Source organism: Pinus tabuliformis, chromosome 2_1, assembly GCF_031772625.1.
Source record: "Pinus tabuliformis cultivar Carrire ecotype Pingquan chromosome 2_1, CPIR1, whole genome shotgun sequence".
NCBI classification, from domain to species: domain Eukaryota; kingdom Viridiplantae; phylum Streptophyta; class Pinopsida; order Pinales; family Pinaceae; genus Pinus; species Pinus tabuliformis.
The window spans coordinates 582,269,643-582,285,714 of NC_142299.1; positions in this window are offsets into that span (position 1 = coordinate 582,269,643).

Below are 16,072 nucleotides of genomic sequence, written 5' to 3' on the forward strand. Positions count from 1 at the left end.
CCACTTCCTCACCTGAAGTGGCATCCTCCTTCCTCTAGTTGGTTTCTAGAGGTGTTTCCATGGGTTTACAACTTTCCATGTGGAATATCTATAGTATCTCATTTTCATACTTACCTTGAGATGAAAATAGTTCTCCATCACCTTTCCATACTTACAACCTGAGGAAGTAGTGCATGAGACCCATGTCCTTCATTTCAAACTCCCTTGCAAGGTCCTCCTTTCAAGATCTGATCAGATGCAATAACCAGTTAAAATCAAATCATAAGCATATAAGATAATAATAAGAAATTTACCTTCTACCAAGATGTGATAGAGGTTTGCATCTGCTTCACTTTCTGTGAAGCCCAAACAGGTCAGATAGATATCGATCGTAGTGTACCAAGCATGAGGTGTTTGTTTGAGACTACATAATGCTTGCTTAAGTCTGCACACATGAAACTCCCAATAAAATGTCTCATAGCCTTCTGGTTTCTCGATGTACACCTCCTCCTCAATAACCCCATTGTGAAATGTTGTTTTTATATCCATATGGTGGATCTTCCACCCCATCTGTGCAGCCAAAGCAAGAATTGATATAATGGATGAGTACCTTTCTACATGAGCAAAGGTATCCTCATCATCAATCCCCTCAACTTGAGAGTATTCCTCGGACACAAATTTGGCCTTATACTTCTCTATGCTTCTATTTGCTGCCTGATTCACCTTGAATATCCATCTCGAACCCACAACTGATTTATTTGTTGGTCTTCGGACCACTTCCAAAACACTGTTCTTTATAATGGACTTGTATTCCTCCACCATTGCATCAACCCATGCAGCTTGCTCTAATGCTTCCTCAAAATAAGATGGCTCAGTCTCTACAAGCTTAGTCATTAGAGCCATGTAGCTAGTGTACCGATCATGTGACCTTCTCTATCTGCTTTTATTTGAAGGAGCACCCACATTCTCCCTCGCATCCTGCACAGGTCTTTTAGCTTCCCTGGTTATTTTTCTGCCTTCCCTAGATGGTTTTTCTTGATTGGTTGTCTCCACTCTCTACTCCTCAATTTGTGGTTTCTCCAAAACTTCTTGAGGTTCCTCCTTTGAAGCTAAAAGCTCCTCTTCTTGTGGGATCTAAAACTCCCTCTCAAGAGAGCACCTCATGGATTTATCCTCATCAACTTTTACATCCTTTTGCACAACTTTCATTCTAAGGGATCGCAACTACACACGGTAGTTGTGGGGAGTTTCTATGTAACCCACAAATACCCCCAATAATGTTGTCAGCTCTAGCATCTTCCTTGATTCTTTGGAAACATGGAAGTAAACAAAGGCTCCAAAAATCCTAAAGTGCAACACATCCAGCTTCCTCCCGAGAAATCCTCCTTCGGCGTAATCATGCCAAGAATCCGATGAGGACTTAAGTTCTACAAATAGACCTCTATGTTGCATGCCTCAGCCCACAAATTCATAGGTAGGTCTTGGTCATGCAACATCGCCCTTATTTCTCCCACAATGCTACGATTATATCTCTCAGCCACTCCATTCTATTGTGGGTTGTGGGGTGTTGTCAACTCTTGTTGAATGCCTTATTTTGCATAGAAATGTTTACATTCATTCGACACATACTCACTTCCATTATCGCTCCTGAGATCCTTCACCTTCTTGCCAATTTGTTTCTCAACCAGTGCCTTGAATTCTACAAACTTGGAGAATGTCTCATCTTTCTTCCGCATGAAGAAGATCCATCACTTTCGTGAGAAGTCATCAATAAAAATGACAAAATATTTGAGCCTTGTAGAGGAGGCTATCAAGAAAGGTTCATAGACATCAGAGTGGATCCTTTCAAGCACTGCATGTGCTTTGTTGTCCCAATCATGAAATGTGGATTTTGTGTACTTCCCAGAAGTACATCCTTTTCATACATCTTGTTTCTCAAGTGCTCCTTCGAGGAGGCCTATGGTTATCTGTTGCATAAGCTTTAGGGCACCAAGATGCAAATGGTCAAGTATTTTATGCCAAAATTCACCGACATCGCATCTTTGCACCTTCTCTGCCTTTGTGCTTAATGAAACACAACCTTCCACATCTAGATTATACAGGTTCTTCACACGAACCCCAATCTGTTTCACATGTCTTGTGGCTATGTGTCCTAGGAATGATTTTCTTTTGCTGAAGATCACATCATAACCACGGTCTTCCAACACTGCAACAAAGATGAGATTTTTGTTTAGGACAGAACGAACATGACATTCTTAAGCCTGAGGGGGGATCCCAACTCCCTTTGAAAGGTGACTGTACCAATCCCGATCACGCTATACCTTCTATCATCCCCCATCTCGATGTGCATCTGCAAATCTTTTTCCTCAATGTCACTGAAAAAATATCTACATCCGGTCATGTGGAACAATGCACCTGAGTCTAAGTGCCACACACTCCCCATCACTGTGTTGGCCATGCATGAAATGAGGGTAAAGTCAAGCTAGAATTGTGAAGCCAAGGATTCACCTGCCACTCCTCCTTAGGTCTTCTTGCTTGCCTTTTTGTGTGGACAATTCATGGCATAATGCCCAAATTCATGACAATGGAAGCATTTAATTTTGGACAAATATTTCTTCTTGCCCCCTTTACTAGATTCTGGTTTGGATTGAGAATTCTTCCCTTTTCCCTTTTTTTCCTTTCTATCCATTGCAAAGTTTTTTTCATCATCGCCCTTGGATGAAGGCTCTTCTTTGTTATTCTGCCTTATTTCCTCCTGTACCAAATCAGACCATAAGCGTTCTCAATTCAGTAGTTTCTCCCTCCATTCACCAAATCTTGATAGCTATGCCAGCTCTTGGGAAGACACAGAAGGGCTAGGATTGTCAAGTTTTATTCAAGAACATTAACACCGACCCCACCAAGTTCATCATATTGAGAAATGGCAACAAGAAATTCTAGTTTAATTTGTCCTCGAATTAAACTAAAAATTAAAATCAAATTCTATTCACATACCAACTTGTAAATAGTTAATTAAGTTTAATTGACTTAATTAGCTTAGGAATTTCGAGTTGGAAGTCTTTCTGTAGTCATGTATTGTTCTCCCTAAATTTTAGGGGTCCAGGATGAGTTTATTTGAGTTGTAATTAGATAATTCAGTTTGACTAAGTTATAGACAGTTAAACTAGTTCTAAATGTTTATGGAACTAGTAGAGGTCTAGTAGTGAGTTGGTGCATTGGTACATCCTCAGTGCTACTCCAGCAAACTGAAAATTCCCTCTTGAGAAACTCATGCATGTCAGTTCATAGAAAGACCCAGTTGAGACTAGAGTGAAGGGAAATGTACTATCATTTGTAGAGTTATACAAGTTGTAGAGATCATGCATGCAATCAGAAGAGGACCTAGATTTGGATTGCGTAGTTATGGAAGAAGGAATTATCAATTAAATATGGGTTATTCCTCACAGGAATTGCACAAGGAAATAGGGGCTCAACAGGCAACATAAATTGGCTAAGTGTTGGTTAGTGCAAGTTTGTGAGGCAGAGAGTTGATCATACTTGTGCGGAATTGTTCTTGTGAGAACAAGATTTGTATTATCACTCAGATTTCTGATTAATGCAATAGATAGTCAAGGTTTTGAGTAGTGGATTTCCCCAGAGAAACAATTGTGTTATGTGTCTTTGATTATCTTCCTCTTGTCGATTATTGTTTTCATCGATCTATTGGTTTCCAATGTTTAAAGAGTAGAGTAGATTCTTGTTGTGTTTTAGTACATTACATGAGTTGTGAATCTACATGAAAATCTACATGGTATTAGAATTATATTTGTAGAAATTTTCTACATGGTATCGGAGCTGAAGACATTATACTAGAGGAGATTTCGAAGTTTTGAGTTTTGGGTTACAAGAGAAATTCAAATTTACAATACATACTTCAGGATCGGCAGACGGTGTTCTACATTTGCAGCTCGAATTCGAGTATGCCTTGGAAGGAAGCTCAAATTATATAGCTTGAAATGAAAAAATGGGGGTTGTGTTATAGGATAATGGCTTGAAGGAATTCGTTGATCAAGACATTCCTAACCCAACAACATCAGATGCACAGAATCTGGCCAAATGGAAGAAGTTTGTGGTGAAGGCTAGGCGGATAATCCTTGAGGGAGTTCGAGACCAAATTGTCTCAAGTCTCCTTGGGAAGGAAACTCTGTATGCTATGTGGAAAGAATTGACGGGCCTATTTTAGAACAGCAGTGACCATAGGAAGTTGGTACTGAAAGACAAACTTCGAAAAATCAAGATGGAGAAAGGTGAGACCATTCCAAAATACTTGACCAAGTTCACTCATTATATTGATGAGCTTGTAAGTGTTGGAATAACCATTGCTAAGGATGATATGGTGAGCCTAGCTCTCGTAGGCCTTCTCAAGAATTGGAATAGTTATCAAGACTCTACCAATGGGAGGGAGAAGCTATTAGATTGGGAACGACTGTGGTTGGATTTGAGGTAGGAGGAGATCAGAAGGAACACCAGAGATGGTTCATCATCAAAAATTGATGATGAGGAAAATTATGCCTTAGCGAATAAGGAAAGGAAAGGGAAAGGGAAGGCATCCCATTCCAAATTAGATTCATTCCATGGAGGTAAGAAGAAATACATGACGAAAGTTAAGTGCTTTCATTGTCACGAGTTGGGCCATTTTGCTACAAATTGTCCGCTCAAGAAGTCCAAGAAGAAGTCCTCAGGAGGAGCAATGGGTGAGACTTTGGCCTCTCAATTCGAATTGGATTTTATTCTCATTTCATGCATGGTGTCATCAATTATGGGTAGCGTATGGTACCTTGATAGTGGAGCTTCATTTCACATGACTAGTGACAAGGAGTTGTTTAGTGACTTGGAGGAGAAAGATCTCCATATGCATATCAAGATGGGTGACGACGGGAGGTATAGTGCTACTAGATTGGGCACGATTACTTTTCATAGGGAGCAGGGTGCTCCTCACACCTTAGAGATGTTATGTATGTACCTGGGTTGAAGAAGAACTTAGTATCGGTCGCCATACTTGAGGATAGAGGCTATGATGTGATTTTATCGAAAGGAAAGGCATTCCTTCGATACATAGTCACGGGTCAAGTAAAGAAGATAGGAATTCGAGTTAAGAATCTCTATAAGCTGTAGGTAGAGGATTGTGTTGCTTTGAGCATGAAAGTAGAGAAAATGCAGAGCCGATGCGTTGGTGAGTTGTGACACAGGTGATTGGGTCACTTGCATCATGGGGCTTTGAAAATCATGTAGCAGATCTCTACTGGTCTTCCCAAAGGTATGCTTGAGTAAGTTGATACATGCAAGGGGTGTACTTTGGGAAAATACACCAAGGCTTCATTTCACGACAGAGACAATCGAGCAGAGGAGATTCTAGAGCGAGTCTATCTAGATGTGTGTGGACCATTCTCGACAGCATCCATGGCCAAACACAGGTATTATGTTATATTTGTTGATGACTTTTCTCTTAAATGCTGGACATTTTTCATGCAGAAAAAGGTTCAAACTTTCACAAAGTTTTGTGAATTTAAATCATTGGTCGAGAAAGAGTTTGGCAATAAGGTTAAGCTTTTAGGAGTGATAACGGTTGTGAGTATGTCTCAAATGAGTTTAAAAACTTTTGTGTAGCAGAAAGCATTAAACGGGAGTTGACGGCACCCCATAACCCACAATAGAATGGGGTGGCTGAGAGGAAGAACAGAAGCATTGTAGGGGCAGCACAAACAATATTGCATGATCAGGGCCTACCACTACACTTGTGGGTTGAGGCATGCAACACAGCGGTTTATGTACAGAACTGTAGCCCGCATCGGATTCTTGGGTTGAAGATACTAGAGGAGACTTATTCAGGTAAGAGATCAGATGTTGGTCACTTTAATATTTTTGGGTCATCAGTATATTGCCATGTGACCAAAGATGCACGAAAGAAGATTGAGCCGACAACAACACAACTATCGAGTGTACTTGCGGACCAATAGGATGACAGTGGTTCGCAGGGATGTCAGATTCGATGAGGAGAAGACCATGCGAGTTTCCCTTGAGAGGGAGCTTGAGCTACATGTGGTTGAGGAGATTTTAGCTCCTAAGGTTGAGGAGCCTTAGATTGATGTGGAGCAGCCACATGCAGAGGATCCAGGAGTGGAGACATCCACTCAAGCAGAGTCTTCCAGAGATGGGAGAAATCACACCAGAGAGGCTGACAGGATATTGCATGATGCACGAAAGAATGTGGGAGCACCCACGTCTCAGCATAGGCAAAGGAGGTGACCTAAGAGGTACACTGGATACATGTCTCTTATGAGAAGATGTGTTGAGACAAAGTCATCTTCCTTTGAGGAGGCAGTGCAGCAATCAGTTTGGGGTGATGCCAAGGTGGAGGAGTATGACTCCATAGTTCGTAGCAGTGTTTGGGATGTGGTCCCATGACCGGAGGACAAGTCAGTGGTGAGCTCTTGATGGCTTTACAAGGTAAAGCAAGCTATAGATGGTAGTGTGAAGAAGCATAAGGCCAGGTTTGTGTTCCATGGATTTTCACAGGTAGAGGGGACTGACTATGATGAGACATTTTCTCCTATTGCAAGGTACTCATCGATCAGATCTATATTGACACTATTAGCGCAGATGGGTTGTAAGATACATTAGATGGATGTAAAGACAACCTTACTTAATGGCATGATTAAGGAAGAGGTGTACATAGAGTAGCCTGAAGGTTTTGAGACCTTCGACTATGAGTCGCATGTGTGTCGGCTCAAGAGGGCATTGTATGGGCTAAAGAAAGCACCCCGTGCTTGGTACATCAAGATCGATATTTATTTCACCAGGTTTGGCTTCACCAAGAGTGAAGCGGATGAAAACTTGTACCACATAGTGGTGGAAGGTAAATTGTTGATCATTGTGTTATATGTCGACGATTTGATTTTGATAAGTGATAATCATCTGATCAAGTCTTGTAAGGAGAACTTTGTAAGAGAGTTTGATATGAAGGACATGGGGCTCATGCATTACTTTATGGGCATTAAAGTATGGAAGGGTGATGGGGAATTGTTTGTGTCGCAGGGAAAGTATGCCAACGAGATACTCAAGAGGTTTCGCATGGAGAGAAGAAAATCCATGGAGACTCCTCTAGTAGGTAATTGGAGGAAGGAGGATGCTACTTCAGGGAAAGTAGTGGAAGCTACTGTTTACAGGAAGCTTGTGGGTTCACTCATGTATTTGGTGAACACACGACCAGATATGTGTTATGCACTTACCCAGCTTAGTCAAGCGATGGTTAGGCCTAGCAAGTTGTATTCAAAGGCGGAAAAGCATGTGTTGAGATACCTCAAGGGCACTACTTAGTATGGATTGTGGTACAGATGGATATAGGGAGTGAAGCTTCAAGGCTTCATCGATGCAGATTGGGCAGAGAATCCATCTGACAGGAAGAGCACATTATGAGGGATCTTTAGTATTGGGTCAACGATAATTTCTTAGTAGATTAGGAAACAAAGATCAGTTGCACTCAGTTCGGAAAACAAAGAGTACATGGTTGCAAGTCAGGCAACATGTGAGGCCATCTGGGTGAGGAAGATTCTGGTTGGTTTGTTTGGTCAGCAGATGGATCCAACTGTGATTTACTATGATAATCAAATTTGTATCAAACTCTCTTAAAATCCATTTTTTCGTGATCAGTCCAAGTATATTGATATCTGATATCATCATCTTAGAGATTGTGTATTGAGATGGATTATTTTGTTGGAGTACATTCCCATGGAGGAGCAAGATGCTGACATTTTGACAAAGGCATTGTCAAGATGTAAATTCGAGTTTCACAGAGACAGGATCGGGGTAGTTGATAATCCATTTCTTGTTGAGAGGGAGTATTGGGAAATGGCAATGAGAAATTCCAGTTTAGTTTGTCCTTGAATTAAACTGAGAATTAAATTGAATTCTATTCTCATAGCAACTTGTAAATAGTTAATTAAGTTTAATTGACTTAATTAGCTTAGGAATTTTGAGTTAGAAGTCTTTCTATAGTCATGTATATGTTCTCCCTAAATTTTAGGGGTCCAGGATGAGTTTATTTGAGTTGTAATTAGATAACTCAGTTTGACTGAGTTATAGACAGTTAAACTAGTTCTAATTGTTTATGGAACTAGTAGAGGTCTAGTAGTAAGTTGGTGCACTGGTGCATCCTTAATGCTACTCTAGCTAACTGAAGATTCCCTCATGAGAAACTCATGCATGTCAGTTCATAGAAAGACCCGGTTGAAACTAGAGTACAGGGACAATGTACTATCAGTTGTAGAGTGATCCGAGTTGTACAGATCATGTATAAAATCAGAAGAGGACCTAGATTTGGATTGCGCAGTTATGGAAGAAGGAATTCCCAATTAAATATGGTATATTCCTCACAAGAATTGTGCAAGGAAATAGGGGCTCATTAGGCAGCAAAAATTGGTTAAGTGTTGGTCAATGCGGGCTTGTGAGGCAGAGAGTTGATCATACTTGTGAGGAATTGTTCTTGTGAGAATAAGCTTTGTATTATCACTCAGATTTCTGATTAATGCAATAGATAGTCGAGGTTTTGAGCAGTGACTTTCCCTAGAGAAACAATTGTGTTATGTGTCTTTGATTATCCTCCTCTTGTCAATTATTGTTTTCATCGATATATTGGTTTTTGTTGTGTAAAGAGTAGAGTATATTCTTGTCTTGTGTTTTAGTACATTACATGAGCTGTGAATATATAGGAAAATCTACACATCACGACATTGTGTGAACTTGCTCGAATATTGCAAAAATGTTTCATTCTTCTACATCTTGATACTTCAAAGTTTATCCTTAAGCACCAACTTTCTGTGGTCACTATTATTCTTGAAAAAATTTGTCAGTGTTTTCCACATTGCGAACAAAGTTTCTTTTCCATGAATATTTGAGACAACGTGATCCTGTACTCCCTCCAAGATTATTCTCCTCGCCTTGGCTACATCTTTCTTCCACTAAGCAAGATTTTGGGCATCAGAATCCGGTGGTTTTGCAACATTTGTCTTGATGTATTCTAGCAATCCATTGTCATCGAATACCGCCTCCATGCGATCCTTCCATGCAACAAAATTAGAGGTGTCTTCCAAGGCATACTCTAACCTTAGTCCATTGAAGGCCATCTTCTCAGCTCTGAAGAAATCCTGTTGCACTGAACTCCAAATTCGAACCTCATGAGAAACAACTTCGAAATTACTGCTCTAATGTGAACCCTGCTCTAATACCATGCAGAAATTTTGATGTAGATTTGCAACTGTTCATGAAGTTTTAATAAAAAACACAAGACACAAATTTACTGTATTGCTTTGCGGACATTAATTCACAATTTAGAACAAAAATTTCAGAGATGCAATAAGAAATCACACACATGCAAATAGTGTTTTTCTTGGGGAAAAAAATTTGCTAAAAACCCCAATGTTTGCTTGCATTAGTTTAATGAATATAGATGTATTGCAATTGCTTTTCTCAACTGAGCACACCCTACAAGTGAATAACCTATCTATCTGCTCACTGAAAAGCTCTGACCCAAACTTAGTCAATTTTTGCCTATGCTTGAACCCCTATTTCCTTGCGCAATTATTTGAGAAATTTGGCCCATATTATTTAGAAATTTCTCCAAAATAGATTGTGTAATTCCCAAGGTTAATCATTTGATTGAATACAACACCTGTACACTCAAGAATAGTCTACAACTGATGTTACTTTGTCTTGGAATCTCCACCTCAACTGGGTAACTCAAATTCTCTGCATGCACTAGCTATTTTGAGTTGATTGTTCAATTAATTAGATGATCACTGAGTTTGACTAAAGTCCCACTGCACAATTGACCTTCCACTAGTTCCTCCAGTAGTTGGAGCTAGTTGAACTGAAAACAACTTGAAATAACTAACTTTGATTGCTACAAATTAGCAATCACACATGCTTAACTGAGCTCTAACTCCAACTCGAATTTACTGAGTAAACTAGGTGACACAATCCATATCGCACAAGTTAATTGCATCCAAGTTGTCTGCTGATGTGGAAATTCAAATTTTCTCAATTTAATCAAGGCAAAATCAAATTGAGAATTTCTTGTTGCATTTTTCAACAAATTGTTGAACTCAATTTAGACTCAAAAAGATTAGTTTAATGGATTAGCTCAATCAATTTGAATGGATAGACTTCAGAAATTAGTTTAATAGATTAGTGCAATCAATTTGAATGGATAGTTAGGTGAGAGGGAGCCTGCAAACGTTTAACAAGGCAACTTGTAAGGGAAAATATTTTGAATACTTCATGTTGACTAGTTTTCCTCTTTTCTTCCTCTCTTCCCATCCTAGGGTTTATTGGTTTTGCCATAAAATCCCCCTATAGTAGCAACAACAACAAGGGATAATGATTTTATTTATTTATTAATTTTATATAACATGCTTTTAGTGAGTTGATTACTTGTTGAGTGTTTATAAATTTGGTGCAAGAGGTTTGTAAAAGTTGAATTAGCATGTTACACAGTTATTTTATGTTGCACGAGTACCGCACCCAGTCATTGGAGAGAAAGTACCCCACGCTCTGGTACTCCTGGGAGCTTGGGAGCTAGTACGAAATGATCCAAAACAGGTGGAAACTTTCGCAGGAGCGTTGGAGCTTTTCGAGAGCTTCTATCTACAAAAATCGTGATTTCCAGAGTGGGTTTCAAGTTGGAGCGTAAATCAGGACCATGTGGGATGGAGCTCCCACACGCTCTTGATCCACGCATACTTGAAAAGCCCAGGAAAAAGTGGGTGTGATTTCTTGGCAACAAACTTGACTCAGATTTGGCAGCAAACCTGACTCAGATTTTCTATATAATTTTATCCCTCATCAACTCTGAATTCATCAGCTATTCTTGTTTTAGTTCGTCATCCTAGGAGTAAGACGTTGTTTTCATTGGTGAGGAGTAAGTAGTGGTGTTCTGGTGACACTATTGGTGAGGACGCAGAGTAAGCAGTTGTGTTCAAGCACTACTGTTGTTCAATGTTCAAGTATTCATGACAACATTGGCTTTGTTAATTACTTTCTCACATCATATGGTATGGAACACGGTTCAGTTAAATATTCTGTTAAATTCTAGAAAGATCAATTCTCACCTTCTTCTAGTTCTTTTTTGCCTGTCGTGCTTTCCCATCCATCTCCCATCTTCTTCCTAATACATACAAAAGTTTCCTGTCTTTTATTTTATTTTTTGTTCTTCTTTTTGTAAGCATATTATCGTCCTTCTCTTGCTTTACTGTATAAGAAATTTAGGAAAATTTTTCTGGAGCCGCACTATCATTAGCTTCACTCATCCAACTCGATTTTCGCAGGACAAGCCAAACATGAAGATGCAAACAAGCTGCCACCGTCAAAACTGACGTTTCCTGCTCTGAAGAACTACCATCTTAATTTGGTTAGCTTCTTCATCCTCATTAGCAATGCTGCTCTTAAAATATCTCGAGTTGAAGTAAAGATGTTTGTCCCTCCTTAATTGCTTTCTAATATTGGAAGATCATTTATCCCTCCTTAATTCCTTGTCCTAACTCAGCTTATTCAAGGAGCTCTCTATCGTCATGTTTTATAGTTCCAACAATGTGGGTTATGTGATTGATGTAGTGATTTGGATAACTGTTAATTAAAAAATTGAATTTATTGTATTTTCATTAGGTAGAAGGTTTATATGTTACTTATGCACAGTAATAGTACAGAGAGTCTTTTTGACAAGTTTTTATTTGAGGAGAGTGGCATGCAGATACCAAAAAATATAATAGTATTTATCTCACGGGGGTTTACCAAAGTACTAGGAATAGTTTTAGACTTCAATTTTAATTTTTTGTAGGTTGACAAGAGACAGATATATGATTCCACACTACCAAAGATTGGTCATGTGTCGAGTCAAAAGTAATTACAAAGATAAAGAAATTATGGAGAAAGACAACATCATTTCAATAGTTCATTCATAACATTTACTGCATCCTGTAATAAGAAATATAACTCACTGTTATCGTCTGCTTTCCATCATTATCTTTTGTCCATGCACCTTAGAAATTTTCAACATGCATTTTTTCAACTATCTAACGTGATTAGGTTGCTATTATGTAGAGGGACAATCTGTGTTGTCTAGCATTTCGAAATACTAAATTAGTGAATGGAAAAGAACATTTGACAACTTAAGCCTAAACATGGAACACTTGGGGTAAGTTTTTTAATTTCATATAAAGTTAGCATGTATAAGTTTCATATTTTATAGCTCATAATAATTTATTTCAATTTTACTGTGTGATATCAATACAAAAAAATTTAAAAATATATCTACGAACATTTTCTATATCATTTTCAAGTTTTCTGTGCCATCCATACAGAAAAATATATCTAAAAACTTTTTGAATTTTCTATATTATGATATAATTATTTGGTAGGATCCATCTGATCTTGATTAAATATTATATTATTTATTTATTATATTAAAATATTTCATTTTTTGGCTAGATTTGTATTGTATCAGCACATTAAAATTTTCCACCTTTATTGAATATTTACATAAACTTAAAGATTAAACTTTAAAGTTATCGCATTAAATTGTGAATAGATTCTATACACAATTTAATAATTCTATAACTTGAAATATAATTTTATTTGATTTTTAATTTCTTAAATCTTGACATGGTTTATTCTAAAAATACTCAACAATGTAGAAATCTTCATAATAAAATAAAAAATTAATAACTAGTTAAAATACTCAATCTTACACTTCAGATATTTGAAATTTCTTGATTATAGTTTTATGAATTGCATAGGGAAAGCATAATTCAATGTACATTGCTTTTAAATTATAATTAAATTATAGCAACTCGTTAAAGTTTCTTAGTTTTCCAATTGAAATTTAATGATGTTTTATGTTAGGGCCAAGGCACATAATCTGGCTGCACTGATCATTGACTAGTTTATTAGTTTATGAGAATATGCAAAATACACATTAGTATTTTGATGTTTTTTTTTGTCATTTATATACATTGTAAAATCTATTTATTTGTTCCACTTCTAATTTTTTTTATATTTTAATATAAATTTTCAGTATTGATACCAATGATAGAGGTTTGGACAATGAATGTGGTAATAAAAACAGCAAGATGAGACCCCCACTACATCCACAAGCTCCTCAAGTTCAACAACAGAACGCAGGCAACAATAGGTACCCACAAGCAATCAAACAACATTTCCAAGAAGCCCTTAATCAAGTTCATGACAAAAATAACACAAAACAAGGCAAAAAAGAGTGGGGTTATGATGAATGGCAATGCACTTTGTGTGACTATGTTTTTAAGGGTAGTTGTACAAGAGTATAACATCATTTTTTGGACATACCTAAATTATGAGTGAAGGGTTGCACATGTAACCTTGAACAAAGAATGGAAATGAGTAAGCTTCACATGAAAGAAAATGGAAACAATGAATGTGGTAATAGCATCGTATCTCTTAATAATAAGAGAGGTAGACATAAAAATTCATCTCAATGCATGAATGAACAAAGTCACATCCAAATTGAGGCTAACCAAGGGATTTTTAGTACTAAAATGACTAATGTTAGTAAATCCATTCAAAAAATGTACAATGTCTTGCGTAGGGATGAAGCAGATGATGTCATAGCAAAAATTTTTTATAGCGAATGGAATTTCATTTAATGTCTTTCGTTCACCATACTATAAAAAATGGTGAAAAAAATCATAGCTACATGGACAAGATATGCACCCCCAAGGTACAACAAAATGAGGACTTCATTATTAAATAGAGGGGTGACAAGAATGCATGGACTTATGGAGAACCTCAAACAATCTTGGGTTCATTCAAGTTGTTCAATTGCCATGGATGATTGAACAGATATTCAACAAAAACATTTGTTGAATGTTATTGTCACATCACCAAAAGGGCCTTATTTTTTAAAAGCAATTGATTGTAGTGGTAAAACTAAGGATGCTACTTTCATGTTTGAAATGTTGAAGGATGCAATTGATGAGGTTGGTCCTTCAAATGTGATACATGTCATCACAGATGAAACACTTGTTTGTAGAGCAGCGAGATTGATGATCCAAAGTCGATATAGGCATATCTTTTGGACTCCTTTTGTGTACATGACCTTAACAATCTCTTAAAAGACATTGGTAAAATACAGTGGATTGCAAAAATAATTTCAGATGCAAGAGGCACAAATGTTCATCTACAACCACCATGCTTCTTTGGCAATTTAAAGGATGTATTCAAAGAAGCATTTTTTAAAACCCGAAGAAATAAGATATGCCACATACATCATTTTGCTTGAGCGCATAGTTGAGGTCTATGCATCTTTACAAGCCACTGTTGTTTATTCAGAGTGGAATGCATGGACTGAATCTAAGTCACCTCAAGTGAAGAAGATAAGATAAATGCTTCTTAATGTAGATTGGTGAGCTTATTGTAGATATGTTGTCTCTTTCACAACTCTAATTATGGAGTTGATCAAGTAAGTTGATTCAAATTCTCCTTCTCTTGGAGAAATATATGAATGTATTGATACCATGGCAGAAAAGGTAAAGCACATCATTCATCAAAGAACCCTTTCTTTGAAGTTTTTCCATGAAATCCACAAGTTGATCGACAAAAGATGCCTTACACTCAATACCTTCCCTTCACATGGTTGCATATGCCCTTTAATCCAAAGTGGTATATGGAAAGACCAAATAGAATTCTTCCTATTGATGATGAAGAGGTAAAACAAGGGTTTCTTGATGTCATAACTAAGATGTATGATGTTGATGAAGCAAGTGTGGTATGGGAGCAATTTATTGATTTTGGTACATTAAACCCTCCTGCATTCAGCGAAGATGCAAAGAGGGACATCAAGCATTATGCTCAGAAGAAACCCCTTAGATGGTGGAGAACGTATGGGGGCCAAGTCCTAGAGCTCTGAAATCTTGCTTCACGCTTGCTATCTCAGGTTGTTAGTTCCTCAACTGTTGAAAGGAATTGGTCTACTTATAGCTCCATACACTCGGTTAAGAGGAATAGACTTACCTCTAAGAGCGCAGAGAAACTTGTTTATGTGCATAGTAGTCTTCGACTTTGTTTAAGGAAGCTACCTGAATATTTAAAAGGACCTATTGCACGATGGGGATGGGATGTTGAAGATGCTGCCCAAACTGACAATGATGATGACAATCCTTTACCAAATGTAGGATTGGTTGGCATACCTTTAGATGACATTGTTGCATCTAATGATGATGATGACTTGTTTATGTGCATAGTAGTCTTCGACTTTGTTCAAGGAAGCTACCTGAGTATCTAGAAGGACCTATTGCACGATGAGATGTGAACAATGAAGATGCTGCCCAAATTGACAATGATGATGACAATCCTTTACCAAATGCAAGACTGGTTGGCATACCTTTAGATGACATTGTTGCATTTGATGATGATGACGATGACGTTGGGCTCAAGCTTTTATGGATCTCCTTGATGCTGAAAATCGTACTAGATGATCATAAGCTTTGTATTTTTGTTGCTATATTTTGGTTATTGGGCATTTTGAACTATGTACTATATAGGTTTTTGCCTTTTTAAGTTTTTTTCTAGTATGAACATCAATATGATTTAGGTGGCTTTTAGTTTTGGTTTTAACTTTTTATGGTTGTCTCTTGAATGATGAATCATTTAAAAATTCAATTTGGTATGTACATTTAATCTTTACACTATCTAAAAAATAAAATAAGTATATATTAAATTTTAATTTTTAATATATTATATTATTGCCGCTTCCAACTTAATGATTCATGTAAATCTAGGCAAAACTTCTAGCCATACCAAATACTTGTTCCCACATACCCAAAATATCCACATACCAGAAACTCATGCAACATTGGTTATTTTGAGTATGCCTAAAAGATTAGTCTAATCCAAGGTATATATGTATATGTGAACATACATTACCATTACAACTCTGCTCTGCTGGTTACTAACATATATTCTGTGAACATGAGTTGCATAACAGCATGTAGTTTCAACCTGAAAAGATTCCATTCCAGATTTTATC